We start from the raw sequence: 19,308 nt of genomic DNA, 5'->3' as shown, positions 1-19,308 counted from the left end.
GTAAACTGCGTCCTCTCTCAAATAGAAGAAAGATTTAGCATTAGCGTATGCAACAGCAGAAGGGCCAGTGAAATACATAGAGTTTTATAATTTATACCTTCTTCATGCTTATCACAATGAAAAGAAAATTCAATGTTTTCAAAGATTCCTCATCTACAGGAATTAATTATATTTATCTTACCTTATTCCTAAAGTAAATATTTTATGGTTAATATGTAAGGTTGACCGTACTTAGTATGCTATAGTAATTTATTCTTTCCATTTAAAAACATAATTATATATTCTTACAATGGATATTTAAGTTGATTGTGTTGTCTGACTTGCAAAGTATTTCACTCTTTTAGCACACATAAGTACATACTAAGGTTGTTATAATGAAGCTTTAAAAAACTCACAAATATACCTTGGTGTGTCTAAGAATGTCACTACAGGTAAAAATGTACAAATTTAAAGTATTCCTACAACACTAATTAAAAGCCAAATTATCTCATAAACATACACCTCTTCTTCTGTTTATCTTCCAATGGCTGACTTACATATGCATGCACTAACACCTGTAGTAAATCAATGGTTGGTTGTTAGATGAAATAACTTCAATGTCTTATTACTGCTTTTCAAAATGAAGTTAGAATCAAAAGGAATTTTCAAAGAACAACGATGATACTTAAGCCTCCGCCACTCCCGAGCAACATCACACATGATATCCTGAGCACATGCCAATCAGAAAACAGTTCGACTTTTGAGCCATTGTGGGTCAACATAGTCACATTTCAACCTTTTCAGCCAGTTTCTGACATCTGACATCATGTATTACACTGCAATAAAATGACTGACCTGTTTGCATCTCTTGGGAATTCAAATACACTTTCCACAGTATATTTCCAAAGTGGCTAGTATCTCAGAAGCAAATCACTGAAATATGTAGGCAGGACATAAACAAGATTCTGAGAGTAAACATATAGCCTCTAACAAGTTCAGGTTTAAGAAAACTTCTAATAAGACTATATTTTTATAAAGAAGCCCACATATACTACCAATGTAATAGTGTATTAGCTTTCACAAAATGTTCAACATTGGCCAAAACAAACATGCATGTAAATACTGTATACAAATATATAAAATAATATAAAGTATAATTCTATTAGAATATTTGTTAGGTCAATCATGGAGACCAATTTTAAGATATTATGGTATATCATGAGATTTTTATTTCATTTGATGTATAAATTTCTGAACAGAACACCAATAGCGTATGCTCTAAGATCAAGAATTGACAAATGGGACCTCATAAAATTACAAAGTTTCTGTAAGGCAAAGGACACCATCAAAAGTACAAATCAGCAACCAACAAATTGGGGACTTCACCAATCCTACATCAGATAGAGGGCTAATATCCAAAATATATAAAGAACTCAAGAAGTTAGACTCCAGAAAACCAAACAACCCTATTAAAAAATGGGATACAGAGTTAAACAGGGAATTCTCACCTGAAGAACTTCGGATGGCGGAGAAGCATCTTAAAAAATGCTCAACTTCATTAGTCATTAGGGAAATGCAAATCAAAACAACCCTGAGATTTCACCTTACACCAGTCAGAATGGCTAAGATTAAAAATTCAGGAGACAGCAGGTGTTGGAGAGGATGTGGAGAAAGAGGAACACTCCTCCACTGCTGGTGGGGTTGCAATTTGGTACAACCACTCTGGAAATCAGTCTGGCGGTTCCTCCGAAAACTGGGCACCTCACTTCCAGAAGATCCTGCTATACCACTCCTGGGCATATACCCAGAGGATTCTCCACCATGTAATAAGGATACATGCTCTACTATGTTCATAGCAGCCCTATTTATAATTGCCAGATGCTGGAAAGAACCCAGGTATCCCTCAACAGAAGAGTGGATGCAAAAAATCTGGTATATCTACACAATGGAGTACTATTCAGCCATTAGAAACAATGAATTCATGAAATTCTTAGGCAAATGGATGGAGCTAGAAAACATCATACTAAGTGAGGTAACCCAGACTCAAAAGGTGACTCATGGTATGCACTCACTAATAAGTGGATATTAACCTAGAAAACTGGAATACCCCAAACATAATCCATACATCAAATGAGGTACAAGAAGAAAGGAGGAGTGGCCCCTTGTTCTAGAAAGACTCAGTGAAGCACTATTTGGCAAAATCAGAACGGGGAAGTGGGAAGGGGTGGGTGGGAGGACAGGGGGAGAAAAGGGGGCTTATGGGACTTTTGGGGAGTGGGGGGCTAGAAAAGGGGAAATCATTTGAAATGTAAATAAAAAATATATCGAATAAAAAAAAAGACAAAAAAAAAAGAAACTCAATGTATATTCTATAGATTTAAGGGTATGTATCTACAAAAATGCCAAACAGATACCAATGACTAGTAAAGTGAATAACATCTCTTAATAGATTATACAGACATTTATAAATGTCTTAATAGTCAAATCATTTATAGTGATTTTGTAATTTGGATATTCCTTCCAAATATAAGTAATGCACTTTAAAAGTACACTCATTCCGAGAATCATAAATGTAATTATTTTTATAAGATTTAAGTTTATCATGTGACTGACTGTATTTCCCAAATTACAGTCTATTTATAAAACATATAGTATTTGTTTTAGTCATTTTGTTTATTATATTTTGTGATTAAATTTACTGTAACAACACATTGTAAAGTTGATTCCTGGAAATTTCAAATATTTGAAACTCAAGGCATAACCCCTAAAATAGCAGTACAAAGATTTGAAAACAATTCTTGTATCTTTTGTTGTCTACAGTGATCAATCCGGATTACATTAGAAGTGCCAATTGCACAGTAATGAGAATGCAGTAATGATCTGGTAACAACATAAAAATTAGCATTTATTATTGGATTGAATTTAACATTAAGCTATTAGCATCAAGGAGAACTTGAATATGGAGGTTGGCATCGAAAAGGTCGTTATATGGGAATACTGGAAATCACTAGAAGCTAGGATACCAAAAGGAAAACACCAAAAAGGTATAAAAACATATCGAAAGGAACATACCAGAAATCACAAAGACACAGTTATTCAATAATGTTTGAAATAATTTTTATAGGTCATGGTTTTTGCTTCTCATCAGTGATCTATCTCTCTCATCACACTTTTACACACATACTTTCTTAGAAATAGAACACAGTTTTGACATAGTGTTATACTACAAAACCCTATCAAGGAGTGAAGTACATCATCCCATGGGCCAATGTAGCCTTCCTGACAATCATAAGAATGAAACATAGCCTAACAATATTAAAAGACAGTCATTTCTTGTCCCTATGAATTTATGTTACTTTATTTCAAGCATCATGCTGCCATCACAACCAAAAGAACAGAAAACTTGTTGGAGACATGGGATGTAAAATGGCATCTGTAAGAGAAAGAAGCAGATACAGGAGAATAAAAGGGGAGATATCAATTAATGCACACTATATATGCTGTCCATAATTAAATACACAATGGTGTATATTTATAAATATAATGTATGTGATTGAATTCTAATAAATAAATCAACACAAATCTATTTTTTGTATGCAGCCTACGTGGATGATAGAAAAATAAGTAGACAAGGGCACAGGGGGAAAGTTCCTGAACAGAACACCAATAACTTATGCTCTAAGATCCAGCATTGACAAATGGGACCTCATAAAATTACAAAGTTTCTGTAGGGCAAAGAACACTGTCAAAAGGACAAAACAGCCACCAAAAGATTGGGAAAGGATCTTCACCAACCCCAAATCCGACAGAGGACTGATATCCAACATATACAAAGAACTCAAGAAGTTAGACCCCAGAGAACCAAATAACCCTATTAAAAATGGGGTACAGAGCTAAACAAAGAATTTTCACATGAAGAACTTTGGATGGCTGAGAAGCACCTTAAGAAATGTTCAACATCATTGATCGTTAGGGAAATGCAAATCAAAACAACCCTGAGATTTCACCTCACACAAGTCAGAATGGCTAAGGTTAAAAACTAAGGAGACAGCAGGTGTTGGCAAGGATGTGGAGAAAGAGGAACACTCCTCCACTGCTGGTGGGATTGCAAGATGGTACAACCACTTTGGAACTTAGTTGGTGGTTCCTCAGAAAACTGGACATAACACTTGCGGAGGACCCTGCTATACCTCTCCTGGGCATATACCCAGAGGATTCCCTGGCATGCAATAAGGACACATGCTCCACTATGTTCATAGCAGCCTTATTTATAATAGCCAGAAGCTAGAAAGAACCCAGATGTCCCTCAGTGGAGTAATGGATACAGAAAATGTGGTATATTTACACAATGGAATTACACTACTCAGTAATTAAAAACAATGAATTCATGAAATTCTTAGGGAAATGGTTTGAACTGGAAAACATCATCCTAAGTGAGTTAACCCAATCAGAAAAGAATACACTTGGAATGCAATCACTGATAAGTGGATATTAATTAGCCCAGAAGCTCTGAATTCTCAAGACACAGTTAGCATATCAAATGATACCCCAAAAGAGGGAAAGAGAGGACCCTGGTTCTGAAAAGAGTTGATCCAGCATTGTAGGGGAGTACCAGGACAGGGAAACAGGAGGGGGGTGATTGGGAAAAGGGAGGAGGGAAGAGGGCCTATGAGACCAATGGGGAGGGAGGAACAGGGAAAGGGGAAAGCATTCAGATGTGAACAAAGACTATAGAAAATATAAAAAAAAGAAAAATAAGTAGACAACACTGAAGAGGGATAGGAATTTGTGACATAAAGTACACAGCAGCTAGTGAATTGAAGCACAGAAAGGTGGCACTGGACAAACCTGTGGAAGGGGTCTGTATTTTTGTGAGCATATGTGCTGAGTGAATCATGGATAAAGTCTGGGAGAAGAAGTACTAGAGACTAAGGTTCTACAAAGTTCTTCCTGGTTGGGTCTACCTTATATTTCAACAATCTTCATGCAAGCCTCAAGCGTAAGTGACAACAGTGACATCGGTGGACAAATGATCTTTAAGATCTTTATAGACACTGAACTCTTAGCTTTGTTTCCCTAATGCTGCCATAGATTTTATTAACATAATGATGCTCCATTGATAGGTGACTGCAAGAGGGAGGGAAATAATGAAACAAAGTAGAAAATAAGGCATATTTGATTTTTTTTAAAAAATATGGAAATCTGAATGCCAGAAGAAAACAGTATTATATAATGAGGAGTCCTGAGTTTGAAGACATATTTTTGAAAAAGGATTTTTGGACTCAGCAATGGGTTAATGAATACCTCTGTTGTAACAATCTCCCCATTTATCAAATGTATGGGAAACAGTTTCTGTATCTTGGGTAATTGTTTTGATTTAACCCATGTAATACATATAGAACTGGAAGTTTAATTTATTTCTATGTGTTTGTGTGCATGTGCACATGCATGTATGTGTGTACAGATATATATGCATGTGTTTATGTATATGTGTATAAATTTGTGTATATGTGTTTTTATGTTTGTATGTACATATGCATATGTACATATGTGCACATATTATTTGTACATGTACACATTTATTTGCGTATCTGAATGTGCACACATATTTTTGTGTGCATATGTATATATGAGTAAAGCCGGAACTGAATGGAAGAAAAGAAACTAAGCAGAAGTATGTGCATAAAATTAAAGTTGATTAACACAACTAGAAAAAGGATGTTGGGAAGATGTACAGAGTTGAAGAGCTGGGATGCAGACATGCTAGACAAAAACATAGGGCAGGGATAACAGTACTAAAACTCTAGTCTGCAAATCATGCTCTAAGAAGGAAGCCTGATAGGCTAGTCCTCAAGAGATCAGTTTTACTGAGATGAAAAAGTTAGTGGCACCAATTTCAATGTCTAGGGTGAGCCGGATGAGTTAGCTGTGAAATCAGTAGTAAAAAACCAAAAGGTTTATGTTATCATTGTAAGAGGAAATGGGTCTTTCAGTAGGTAAAAGAAACCCAAAATAACATAGATAATTAAAATATGATTTCAACTATAAACCAAGTGCATCAATAAAACTTAAAAATCACAATATTATTAAAGCAAGTACAAAGAACATACACAGCTCTGATATTTGAGTTACAAATGATGTATGAGGTAGCAGAAAAAAAGACTGACTTTCAGAAAAAAGAGGTTTTAACCAAACAACAAATGAGAATGTTGAAAGGGGAGCTACATGGCCAAACCACACATGAGAAACAATCATTTCCCCTGCAATCTAATTCTTTTAACATGTATTTCTTTCAACAAACATACATTATGTTTATGTTTCCCCCAAACATTCTGATTACATATAAATGATTTAGTCTTGTATGTAAATTTTAAGTAAACACACATGCTACAGAGCAGGTAAATTCTATTTATTTAAGTACCTATTCCTGTATTTGAGTACAATATCAAACAGACTGACAGATATTATTATAACTGCAAAGAGAGCGAAGTTTCAGGAAGGTGGAATTGAGTGGATAGTAAGATGGCATCAGTCACACTGATACCTGTGCACAAATGTGAGAAAACAAAAAGTCAATTCTACTGCACAAAGAATTGGTTTAATTTCTAAAAAAAAAAGTAAAGCTCATAGTCTACCTTCAAAATAAAAGCATTTGAATGCATGGATAATTTAAAAGTCTTTAAGTGCTATATCTCAAAAAATTAGACAAGTCGAGACAGCTCACTGGTATAGCAATACAGCATATGTTCTCCTGAAAACCAAGCAGAACGAATATCAAGAGGATTGGAGGTTCATGGCATGTCCTATTTCAAAGGGCTAAACAGTGCCTTTAGAACAGTTGTTTTTTAAAATGTGGAATACTGTCCTTTGGGTCATGATGAACATATTTTGAGGTTCATGAACCAGAAGTATTTTGTAGTATTATCTGAGATGGTACCTAATTTTCCCTGTTAACATTTATGATCACTGAAGCAGTATATATGTGTATATGTTCACAAGTAGGGAGACTAGTGTAATTAATTATTCATCTTACCTGAAAATAATTTTCATTTTTAACAATATAGTAATCATTCATGAAACTTAATTATATCAATACAACATATTTGTTTTTTAGTATTATAATTTCTTAATAAATAAACATTTAAACAAAGCTTCAATTTTAATTCTTGATGCAAGAAATATCAATAAAGATAATCATATACACAAAAGAGAGTGTCCTGGATTCAAAATATCCAGGAATCTATTTCCTAATTCATATAGCTTTTGTTGAAGAAGAATCAGCAGTGATATTCCATTTTAATAGGAGACATAATGGACATTTGTACCATCTCAGTTAATATAAAACTTCCTAGCTTCTGTTTATTCCTTCCAGGATTTATTTCTGATCCTATAGCCTCTCTTTTCATAGAATACCTTTCCTTATTATCTCTGACTGCCACTCCCCTTACTAGAGCCTGTCCTATTCAAAGGCAAGGCAGTTATTGATTCCAGGTTCTGGCTTTATTTGCTTTCTTCATGACAATGGTACATCACTCTGAATATTAAAGCTTTGGTTCATCAACACTCCTCAAATTCTACTTCTGTGAGGGTACTATCTGGCAGAGTCATGAGTGGTAGCTGCAAACTAATTATGTCTTATTATGCAGTATTGTGAAATTTTAGGAGTACCTCTTATGATCTATTTTATTATAAGTATATTAACTTCAATTTGACATTAAGCACATGGAATGTCCCCAAATACTGTTAAGAAACTTATGTCACCATTCAGCTCATGTTGTTAATAAGAAGGCAATAGCCTATTTCCATACATTCCTGGCAATTTGATACAAGGATTTGGGTATAAACAAGTGAAAAGTATTTGGACAACAGTTTTCTCTTTCCAGATCTGCTCTGTCTTCACTGTATGAAGAATATGTTTGGGAGAAATGTCATCTAAACATGTAAACATGGCTTACACGGAATGCTACACCTGTTTGTATGAAACTAGTATATCTGCAATGCTATAGGTTTTTGCACATGACTGGTATAATTCTCCTATGAATCTCAAGAAAATATTAAGTGTGTTCTGTGGTCTGGAAAAAAAGAACCTAATTATATCATATGTTTATGGAAAGACAGATATCGTTCCCCAAAATAAGTATGCACCCTGCCCCCACATGCTCAAAGCCACAGCTTTGCAAAGAAGTTGGCATAGAACAGCAGCTGTCCATAACTTTTGAAAAACATATTAAACCTTTGGGCTACAACACAATTATTTGGAATCATTTTTTAAAATGTGCAAGCTTACATATTTTGAGAAACAGGTGAGTACATTTTTGACAAGAAAATGTCAGTTGGTCTTAAGTCAGCAAACTTTTCTGACAGATCATTGGAAGAAAAGCTTTACCATTCGTTTACGTATTATGTGGGAAAACAATAATTAAACACAACTTGGACTGATGATAGGAGAAGTTACTCTGAGGGTTTTAAGATTCTCATGTTACAACTGTACCTAATTCTAATTGATTTGATTCTAGTATAGCTGGAATCAGGTTAGCTAGATTAAAAAAAAATGACAACAACAACAACAAAAAACCCCCAAAACCTGCTGTTATGGTGCTCACTTGATAACTGGATGGTTTATTAGGGTGCACAAAAAATCTGAGGTGTCATAGCAAATGGAGTAAACCACTCACTTTAGGAATGCAGGGAAGAAGCACACTATGGTTAGATAAATGTTCCTCTTTTATTAAATATGGGAGTATGGAGTAAAAGTGGTGAAACATTTTTTGAAACAATACTTTCCTTTTCCACTTTGAAAGATCCAGAGGGGAATAATTGCCTGAAGCAGTAATTATTTGCTCTTCAGAGTAGGGGACAGAAATACATATATATTAATGGAACGGTGTGTTTGGCTCAGTGATTGTGTTCTGCACACGTGACTCTCTAAGCAAAAGGACAGCCCATTCATGAACATTATTTGCCCACATTTCTTAGGCATTTTGTTCAGAGTCAATGTAAGTCTATTGCATAAATGGATGCCACTGAATTGTCCTAGGAAGTTGAGTGTAGCTGATGACTTTTCCAATAACCTCATGAGTACTCCCATGTAATATAGTCATATTACATGACTTGGTGGGCACTCAAAACAATGCACAACCCGAACCTGGTCAGAGAATCAAACTACATGTCTGGAGGGGTACTTGATTATCCACTACACTGTAAAGTTTGAATGTTTTGTGTTTTTAGTAGATGATAATCTATATCCAATTAGAATGTCAGAATAAATCACCCTCGTACATGAAGAGAGTGCTACCAGAAAGCAAGTAAGTTTGCGAAAGTCCATTGTATTTATTAAAAACTGAAGTGAAACAAAAAGTAGGCACTTAGACTTTGAGCCACCACCCTTTCTTTATGCCCTACTGACCCTGTGCACAGTTTGGTGCTCTTCCTCCAACTGTGGCTGCTCCGATATGGCAAGTGAGCTGACAATGACTGAATTTCCTAAGCACTTCCCATGAGTCTTTGCTGTAGGCATGGAGCCCCTTGAGAGAGGAAGCGCTGCTCTGCTCTTACTTTTAAATGCCTCCAACTCCCCTGAACTGCAGTGGCACAGCTGCTGTGCTTCCCGAATGTCACTGCTGATTCCTGCTTATAACGTTTTCATTAATGCAATCCTGTTTGTATCATTTTCATTTTACTTTCTCAAAAGGTGGCAAATACACATTTCAGTGCATTAAGGAAACACTAAACAGTAACAACTAATAGAAAAAATGTAAATTACTGTTACCTAAGGATTTTGTATATGCTACAAATTTAATTCCCATTTATAAAGTGGATGCTAGCAGTTTATGGAGGGAATAATGTATCCTTTTAAATCTTGTGCTTTTTATTTAGCATCTCTAGCAAGTGTTCGCTACACTTTATTTCCATCATATTGCTCAAAGATGCATGCTTGCCTGGAGTATTTTAAAGCTGGAAATGCTCATGTCAGCTTTTTATACGTGGGAATTAAAGTATGAGTTTATTTGTTTCTTATTTATTTGGTCTTTTTTTAAATATTGGGTGGAAAACCATATAACAGTTGTTTTCTGTGTGTAGTATATATTTTGAGTACGTGTATTTATAGGTTTTATAAATTATAGTGGTGCTTCTCTGACTGCCTGCCTGCCAGTCTGTGTCTGTGTTTCTCTCTGTGGTGTCTCTGTGTGTTTGTGTATCTGTTTTTCCTCTCTCTCTCTGTATGTGTGTGTGAGTGCTTGCTTGTGTGTGTCCATGCTTCTGTGTCTCTGTGTGTGTGTGTCAGTGTTTTTCCACATGTGTGTCTAGTTTCTCTGTGTGTATCAGTGCTTCTTCACATATGTGTCTGTATGTGTGTGTGTATGTGTGTGTGTCTGTATGTGTCCATGTGTTTGTGTCCATTCTTTGCTATAACCAGCTCTTAATCCTAGGAGATATTAAATTTTTCTTGATATCCAAAAAGTTGTTCATGTTTGGCTTTATTCTTTTTATGATTTGTCTTCTAATATAAGATGATGGAGAAAGAGGAAATGTCTTTATTCTTCTAAAATATCAAAGCTACATAAAGCACACATTGTGACATAATAATCAGAGTCATAACACCAAATTGTACTTAGCAAAATGGTAAAAAAATAAAAAGCACAGGAACCTTATGAAAATGACTGAAAGCATGAAAGAGCTAAAGAACAACCCTTCAGGATTTGTCAAAAATGCTAACATATTCATGCTTCTCTAAGAGGCAGAATTATTCAGGTACAACATGCACTAAAGATACCAAGTATTTTTCAGGGTACAAACTAAGACATCATGCCAGTCAGTTGAGAAGAAAATATGAAAATAGAGTAGTTTACTTCTGTTCATAGTAGTTTTAGTCTAGGTATTAAAATAGGATTATTTTAGGATATGGGGCAGAAGCAATTAGATAGTCTAACTGGTTGGTGATGCCTTCCCCAATCCAAGATCAAGAAGAATCTCATCAGATGCAGCTACCCAACCTTCTGCTTCTCAGTCCTCAATTCCATGACCATTGGAAGCTCTTATTGTAATCAGCTAGTCTTCCTGTGTTTAGTTATAAGAACAGGGAAAGAACTGTGCAACTCAGGGTTTCCTGTCTGTACTATATGATGCCCATTCAGCCTGAAAACTTGTGGAAACTATTTCATATTCTTAGAAACAGTTGGTGTAAATTTACAAATATGTGGGATGATCCCCATACCTCCTGCTCTTCCCTCATTATTTTACAGTTCGTACTTTAATCTTGCGATTTTTATTGCCATCATATTTTCCCACTTCTGACTTTAGCATCATAACTTCTCATTACCTCCATTTCTAGATCAAGTAAATTCTTTTTTTATCGACATATTTTCATTTACATTTCAAATGATTTCCCCTTTTCTGGCTCCCCACTCCCCAAAAGTTCTATAAGCCCTCTTCCCTCCCCATGTTCCCCCATCCACCCCTTCCCACTTCCCTGTTCGGGTATTCCCCTACACTGCTGCACTGAGCCTTTCCAGAACCAGGGGCCACTCCTCCATTCTTCTTGCACATCATTTGATATATGGATTATGACTTGGGTATTCCAAGTTTCTAGGCTAATATCTGCTTATCAGTGAGTGCATACCATGAGTGATCTTTTGAGACTGTGTTACCTCACTTAGTAGGATGTTCTCCAGTTCCATCCATTTGTCTCAGAATTTCATGAATTCATTGTTTCTAATGGCTGAGTAGTACTCCATTGTGTATATATACCACATTTTTCGTATCCATTCTTCCATTTAGGGACACCTGGGTTCTTTCCAGCTTCTGGCTATTATAAATTTGGCTGCTATGAACATAGTGGAGCATATATCCTAATTACATGCTGGGGAATCCTCTGGGTATATGCCCAGGAGTGGTATTGCTGGATCTTCCGGAAGTGACGTGCCCAGTTTTCTGAGGAACTGATTTCCAGAGTAGTTGTACCAATTTGCAACTTTGCCAAGGAGAGTGATGTGCAGAGACATTCTGATGTCCATGTACCACAAAAGTTACTGGGTCAGTGAATAGACATTTTTGTTCTTTGCTGGAACCATCTCATATATGGTACAAATGCAATTCTCTGACTTTCTCTTTGCTCTCTGTTAATAGCCTGTGTCTCTCTATAGAAGCCAAAGGAAAACTTAACATTTAGGGAGTCTAGATACTTTATTTTTGTACATGTGATTGTTTTCATCCATTTTAAGGAGGTACATAGAACAACTGTATTTTCATAATACACTCCTTGTTAACATATTATTCTTGGAAGATGCAGTTCTGAAGTTCTTTTCAAGGAGCCACCTTGAAAGTTCTGTTATTAAACTCTTACTAAGCTCTATAATTAATACACTATTACTAATGATACATAAATTTTAACATTGTATTTTAACTTAAAAATACTTATAAAAATACTCTATAAATTTCTTTTTTGTTTTTTTTCTTTTTTTTATTCGATATATTTTTTATTTACATTTCAAATGATTTCCCCTTTTCTAACTCCCCACTCCCCGAAAGTCCCATAAGCCCCCTTCTCTCCCCCTGTCCTCCCACCCACCCCTTCCCACTTCCCCATTCTGGTTTTGCCGAATACTGCTTCAATGAGTCTTTCCAGAACAAGGGGCTAAACTTGTACTTTTATAAATTGAAAATTAAAGGATATCTTTTCTGGGGAGTAAAAATACACAATACTTCAAAAACTAGGCAATGGATACAATAGATATCTGTGAGCAGAAGTATAGGACTAAGGAGTGTAGGCTAGTCATATATCCATATCCCCTGTGTCTCAACAGATGTAGATGTTCTTTCCGTTACAGATAAGAAAATGACAATAACTTGCCACATAAAATGGGCAATCATCCTTATTTCTTTATGTCTTACAAAACAATGCCTTGCAAGTGATTTCAGCCATGTTAGAAATGAGCTTTGCTACAGTGTTTTCAAGGCTGCAGCTTATGAGTGAAATTTTACATTAAAGTTTGTCTAGAAGCATTACTTGAAAATAAATAAATAGTAATAAAACATCCTAATTTATTACATTCATCAGTCAAATGGATTCTCAATATAATCTTGATGTTTTGGATTGTTGAATGCCGGGTTGACTGTGTACAGTACAGAAAACTTGGATCTGAATTACAAAGTCAGAATAAATTACCTCAAGCATGGGCAATTACCATAAGAAAGATGTTTTAGACTTGCAGAAACATACATCACTTCCATCTGGTAAATGATTATTGCTAAAATATTTATAAATATCCCTTCAGAAGTCATATGTCATGCATAGTTGTGATATTTAGATAACATGCCTCTCAATTAAGATCCCTCTGTTCTGAATAATACACAATCACACATTTGTGTATCTAACACAAAAAGAAATGATTTCCTTAGTATTGCCACAGGAATTATACCCTTATCCAACTGTGAAACTGTTAAATAAGATAGGAAAGGGTGTCAAAATCCTGTGGCTTTAAGTTTGTTTATGTTTACTTTCTGTAACAAAAACTGATTTCCAGAAAAGCACATCATAACTGTTGGCCTTGACTTTTCAAAGTATTCTTTCAATTAAATGGTAGTTGACTTTGCAGTATTTGGTTATCTTTCTCAGGAATAAACTTTAATTTTAAATGTACTTAAAAGAAACAATCTCACTATTGCTCTGTAGTATTGCTTGAGGTCAGGGATACTGATTCCCCCAGATTTTCTTTTGTTGCTGAGAATAGTTTTAGATATCCTGGGTTTTTTGTTGTTCCAGATGAATTTGATAATTGCTCTTTCTAACTCTGTGAAGAATTGAGTGGGATTTTGATGGGTATTGCATTGAATCTGTATAGTGCTTTAGGCAAAATGGCCATTTTAACTATATTGATTCTACCGATCCATGAGCATGGGAGGTTTTCCCATTTTTTGAGGTCTTCTTCCATTTCCTTCTTCAGAGTCTTGAAGTTCTTGTCATGCAGATCTTTCACATGTTTGGTAAGAGTCACCCCAAGATACTTTATACTGTTTGTGGCTATTGTGAAGGGGGTCATTTCCCTAATTTCTTTCTCAGTCTGCTTATCCTTTGAGTATAGGAAGGCCACTGATTTGCTGGAGTTGATTTTATAACCTGCCACTTTGCTGAAGTTGTTTATCAGCTGTAGGAGCTCTCTAGTGGAGTTCTTTGGGTCACTTAGGTAGACGATCATGTCGTCTGCAAATAATGATAGTTTGACTTCTTCCTTTCCAATTTGTATCCCTTTGACCTCCTTATGTTGTCGAATTGCCCGAGCTAGTACATCAAGTACAATATTGAAAAGATAAGGAGAAAGGGGGCAGCCTTGTCTGGTCCCTGATTTCAGTGGGATTGCTTCAAGTTTCTCTCCATTTAGTTTGATGCTGGCTACCGGTTTGCTGTATATTGCTTTTACTATGTTTAGGTATGGGCCTTGAATTCCTGTTCTCTCCAAGACTTTAAGCATGAAGGGATGCTGAATTTTGTCAAATGCTTTTTCAGCATCCAATGAAATGACCATGTGGTTTTGTTCTTTGAGTTTGTTTATGTAGTGGATTGTATTGATGGATTTCCGTATATTGAACCAACCCTACATTCCCGGGATAAAGCCTACTTGATCATGGTGGATGATCATTTTGATGTGTTCTTGGATTCGGTTGGCAAGAATTTTATTGAGTATTTTTGCATCTATGTTCATAAGGGAAATTGGTCTGAAGTTCTCTTTCTTTGTTGGATCTTTTTGTGGCTTTGGTATCAGCGTAATTGTGGCTTCGTAGAAGGAATTGGGTAGTGTTCCTTCTGTTTCTATTTTGTGGAATAGTTTGAAGAGTATTGGTGTTAACTCTTCTTTGAAGGTCTGGTAGAATTCTGCACTGAAGCCATCTGGTCCTGTGCTTTTTTTGGTTGGAAGACTTTCTATGACTCCTTCTATTTCTTTAGGCATTATGGGACTGTTTAGATGGTCTAGTTGGTCCTGATTTAATTTTGGTATTTGGTATCTGTCAAGGAAATTGTCCATTTCCTCCAGATTCTCCAGTTGTGTTGAGTACAGGCTCTTGTAGTAGGATCTGATGATTTTTTGGATTTCCTCAGTTTCCGTTGTTATATCTCCCTTTTCATTTCTAAGTTTGTTAATTTGGATACTTTCTCTGTGCCCTTTGGTATTGGTACAGTGACAGGCAGGAGGATCAATGGAACAGGATTGAAGATCCAGAAATGAACCCACACACCTATGGCCACTTGATCCTCGACAAAGAGGCTGAAAACATCCAATGGAAAAAAGATAGCCTTTTCAACAAATGGTGCTGGTTCAACTGGAGGTCAGCATGCAGAAGAATGGGAATTGATCCATCCTTGTCTCCTTGTACTAAGCTCAAATCCAAATGGATCAAGGACCTCCACATAAAGCCAGACACTCTGAAGCTAATAGAAAAGAAACAGGGGAAGACCCTTGAGGACATTGGTACAGGGAGAAAGTTTCTGAACAGAACACCAATAGCGTATGCTCTAAGAGCAAGAATTGACAAATGGGACCTCATAAGGTTACAGAGTTTCTGTAAGGCAAAGGACACCATCAAGAAGACAGATCGGCAACCAACAAATTGGGAAAAGATCTTCACCAATCCTACATCAGATAGAGGGCTAATATCCAATATATATAAAGAACTCAAGAAGTTAGACTCCAGAAAACCGAACAACCCTATTAAAAAATGGGGTACAGAGTTAAACAAAGAATTCTCACCTGAAGAACTTCGGATGGCAGAGAAGCATCTTAAAAAATGCTCAACTTCATTAGTCATTAGGGAAATGCAAATCAAAACAACCCTAAGATTTCATCTTACACCAGTCAGAATGGCTAAGATTAAAAATTCAGGAGACAGCAGGTGTTGGAGAGGGTGTGGAGAAAGAGGAACACTCCTCCACTGCTGGTGGGGTTGCAAATTGGTACAACCACTCTGGAAATCAGTCTGGCGGTTCCTCCGAAAACTGGGCACCTCACTTCCAGAAGATCCTGCTATACCACTCCTGGGCATATATCCAGAGGATTCCCCACCATGTAATAAGGATACATGCTCTACTATGTTCATAGCAGCCCTATTTATAATTGCCAGATGCTGGAAAGAATCCAGGTATCCCTCAACAGAAGAGTGGATGCAAAAAAATGTGGTATATCTACACAATGGAGTACTATTCAGCCATTAGAAACAATGAATTCATGAAATTCTTAGGCAAATGGATGGAGCTAGAGAGCATCATACTAAGTGAGGTAACCCAGACTCAAAAGGTGAATCATGGTATGCACTCACTAATAAGTGGTTATTAACCTAGAAAACTGGAATACCCAAAACATAATCCACACATCAAATGAGATACAAGAAGAAAGGAGGAGTGGCCCCTGGTTCTGGAAAGACTCAGTGAAACAGTATTCGGCAAAACCAGAACGGGGAAGTGGGAAGGGGTGGGAGGGAGGATAGGGGAAGAGAAGGGACTATCGGGGAGTGGGGGGCTAGAAAAGGGGAAATCATTTGAAATGTAAATAAATTATATCGAATAAAAAAAAAAGAAAAAAGAAAAATGGGAACTGAGTTACAGGTGTGTTCCACCACGCCAAAAAAAAAAAAAAAAAAAAAAAAAAAAAAAGAAACAATCTCATATAAATGCCATAAAAACTTGCATTGCAAGCTTACACATGAATCACACAGTTTTAAGCACATCACCTAGGCCACTCAGAACATAGCGTACACCTGAACAAATGTAGGTAAATGATGAGTGGGTCCTAAGCTAACTTGGCCAATTTCCTGTAGTGAGGATAAAAATGCACAGTTGTGTAGGGAGAATGCCGTGTCTATTTTTGACTGGTTTGTATTTTTAGTTGTCCTTTGCATAAAGCTAGCTAATAAAATTGAAAAGCTTAAAATATTTCACCTCAGCATATCAGGGCAGAGTGAGCCAAGAAGAACCTACAACGTGCAGAATGGTTTTCTCTAACATTTTCTAGCAGTGGGTCTTCCATTATTAAATTTCCATAAGTACCTAGATTTGATGATTTCCTTTGGAAGATTATTTATGCTTCATTATTCCACTTCCAAAATGCTAGATTACCATGTTTCACTTTCCTTACTAGACAAGGGAACAAGACAACATAACTCTGTAAGCTATCAAATTTGAATAACTAACCAAGAAATATTTTATGTTCCATTTAATACACTTGTTTTGTTACATACTTCCATAATCATATTAATTAGATGAAGTTTACCTTTGTCCCATGTCTCCAAATCTCCTCAATTTTCTCTCCACCAAGATCTCTTCTAATGGCCCTTCTGTGTATGTAGTTGTTAAAAAAAGTTATTGCCATTATGTGTGTGAGTCACTGATTTGTCTGGAATAAACACAGCATTAGGTAAAGTGTAAGAAACTAAGTCATATGCATAAATTTTCCAGGGAAGGGAAATTGAACAGGTAATTATGGATGGGTAGGGAGTAGAATTGGAGGATCAAACAGGGTAGGGGAAGAATTTAGGGAATATGAAGAGAGACAACTGAAATTAAAAATTATTTAAAGCTCATATGGAAACCTAAGACAGTAGCAACTTCCTAAAATGTATAAGTTTATAAATGTGATCTAAATAACATTGCCAAATAATAGAAAAGACTTAGTCCCATCTGGAAATCTACTGCCAACATGTGATGCTTCATGTCCTGGGAATGGGTCACATCTAATTCAACTGACAGCAAGGCCCCATTGATAAAAACAATGCCTACACAAATCAGTGAAATAGAGAAGTAGAGCTTCTGCCTATGTATAGCCTTCACAGTCATAGGCTGATGATGTTCTGGGTACCAGAAGGCACTCTGTACACTACCAAAGGAGAAACATAAACACAAACCCAACTACAAATCTTTCAATCTACAATGGTATCCAATCAGTAAGTTATGCTAGAGCAATGTTGGTCCAAAGCTTACAGCATTAACCAATCAATATCTGATTTGACTTAATGCTCACTCTAGGTGCTAGATGTTCCTGATGCTGCTAGGGGGAACAAGCACTAGACACTATATCTGTTGCTGCTATGGTGATCAAGAACTTGACACAATATATAATACATGGACCTAGGGTATTAACAAACAAATGCACAAACAAATGAAAAACTATTCTTTTGAGGGAACAAAGCAATAAAATGAGTTGCAATGACACTCTCTTATACTCTTCTCAATGACATTTTCTTACAATATTTAGGGAATATTCAGCCTTAAACAAGAAGTCTCCACCAAATCCTTCTGCTCAAAACTCAGGGAACCTTATGAAGAAGGAGGTGAGAAAGGTGTTTAAGAAGCAAAGGAAATGGCCAAGAAAGAAGGCTTTCTAAACATGTTAGGACCAATCCACATATGAACTAACACAGATTACATACTATACACAGGTCCTGCCCCAGTCTTCCCCAGGTCCTAGAGCTGAAATGAGACATGGACACCTAATCCTGTGCCTACCATAGAAGCTTTCTCTAATTCATAACCTCTAGCAAGTGAAAAATTAGTTTTCTTCTAGGGAGTTTTACTAGCTAAACAAAGACTAACTACATGGACAGCAGTAGTAGATGGCCAACTGAAAATGAACTCAATATCTTTAGAGTTTCTTTGTCTCATAATGTCACCACAGGGCTGTTTCTTTTTATCCTTTTGTTTGTTTGTCTAATGATTACTGTAAAGAAAAATGCCATTATTCTTTTGGCTTGTTACATTATTGACTCAGTCAATGAGACAAAGTAAAACAGAACATGTGAAGGACCAACAAAAGTAACACTAAAGCACTTCATAGAATCACTTGCATTTTTGAGGTAAATTGTGGCAATGGCTTCTTGCCTGCTGATAACACAGCTTGTATAATAATATAAATATGAAGACATCTGGGAAATTCTTCAAGTGTACAATATGAGAAAAAATATTTTCTTAACCAAATTGCCTAGCCATTACTCTACCACCCTGACACTTTTCATATCAGTCATGTAGAGTCATGGATATTTGACCCAGATTTATTTCATATATATCAAACTGCTCCAACAGCTATCTGTCAAAACATCCTGTTAGGGCATTTATTTTTTCTGTGCTTTGAGACCTCGTGAAGCAAGTAAAATGTGCTTGGCTTTGTTTAAGGATGTCATTACCACACAGGCATTTTGAAGAAAATTTCTGGTAGGCCAAGTACAGTATAGAAGGCACTGATACTGTCACTAGGACAAGCACATCAGGAAGGTGCCTACAATGATTTCTTTGTTATACTTTGAATTTGAAATGTATTCCATGCTGTCCAGAAATTCGCATGTAATGTT

The 19,308-nt window shown here is 36.2% G+C and overlaps 1 protein-coding gene across 3 annotated transcripts in view; it reads right to left on the bottom strand.

The window, feature by feature from the left end:
* The window catches only part of Grid2 (glutamate ionotropic receptor delta type subunit 2), a 1,574,882-nt gene that overhangs the window by 1,055,455 nt on the left and 500,119 nt on the right, over window positions 1-19,308 (bottom strand). The window lies entirely within an intron of this gene.

Source organism: Apodemus sylvaticus, chromosome 2 (genome assembly GCF_947179515.1).
Source record: "Apodemus sylvaticus chromosome 2, mApoSyl1.1, whole genome shotgun sequence".
NCBI classification, from domain to species: Eukaryota; Metazoa; Chordata; class Mammalia; order Rodentia; family Muridae; genus Apodemus; species Apodemus sylvaticus.
The sequence above is the reverse complement of the archived record's forward strand: the minus strand, read 5'-3'. Positions and strand labels throughout refer to the sequence as shown.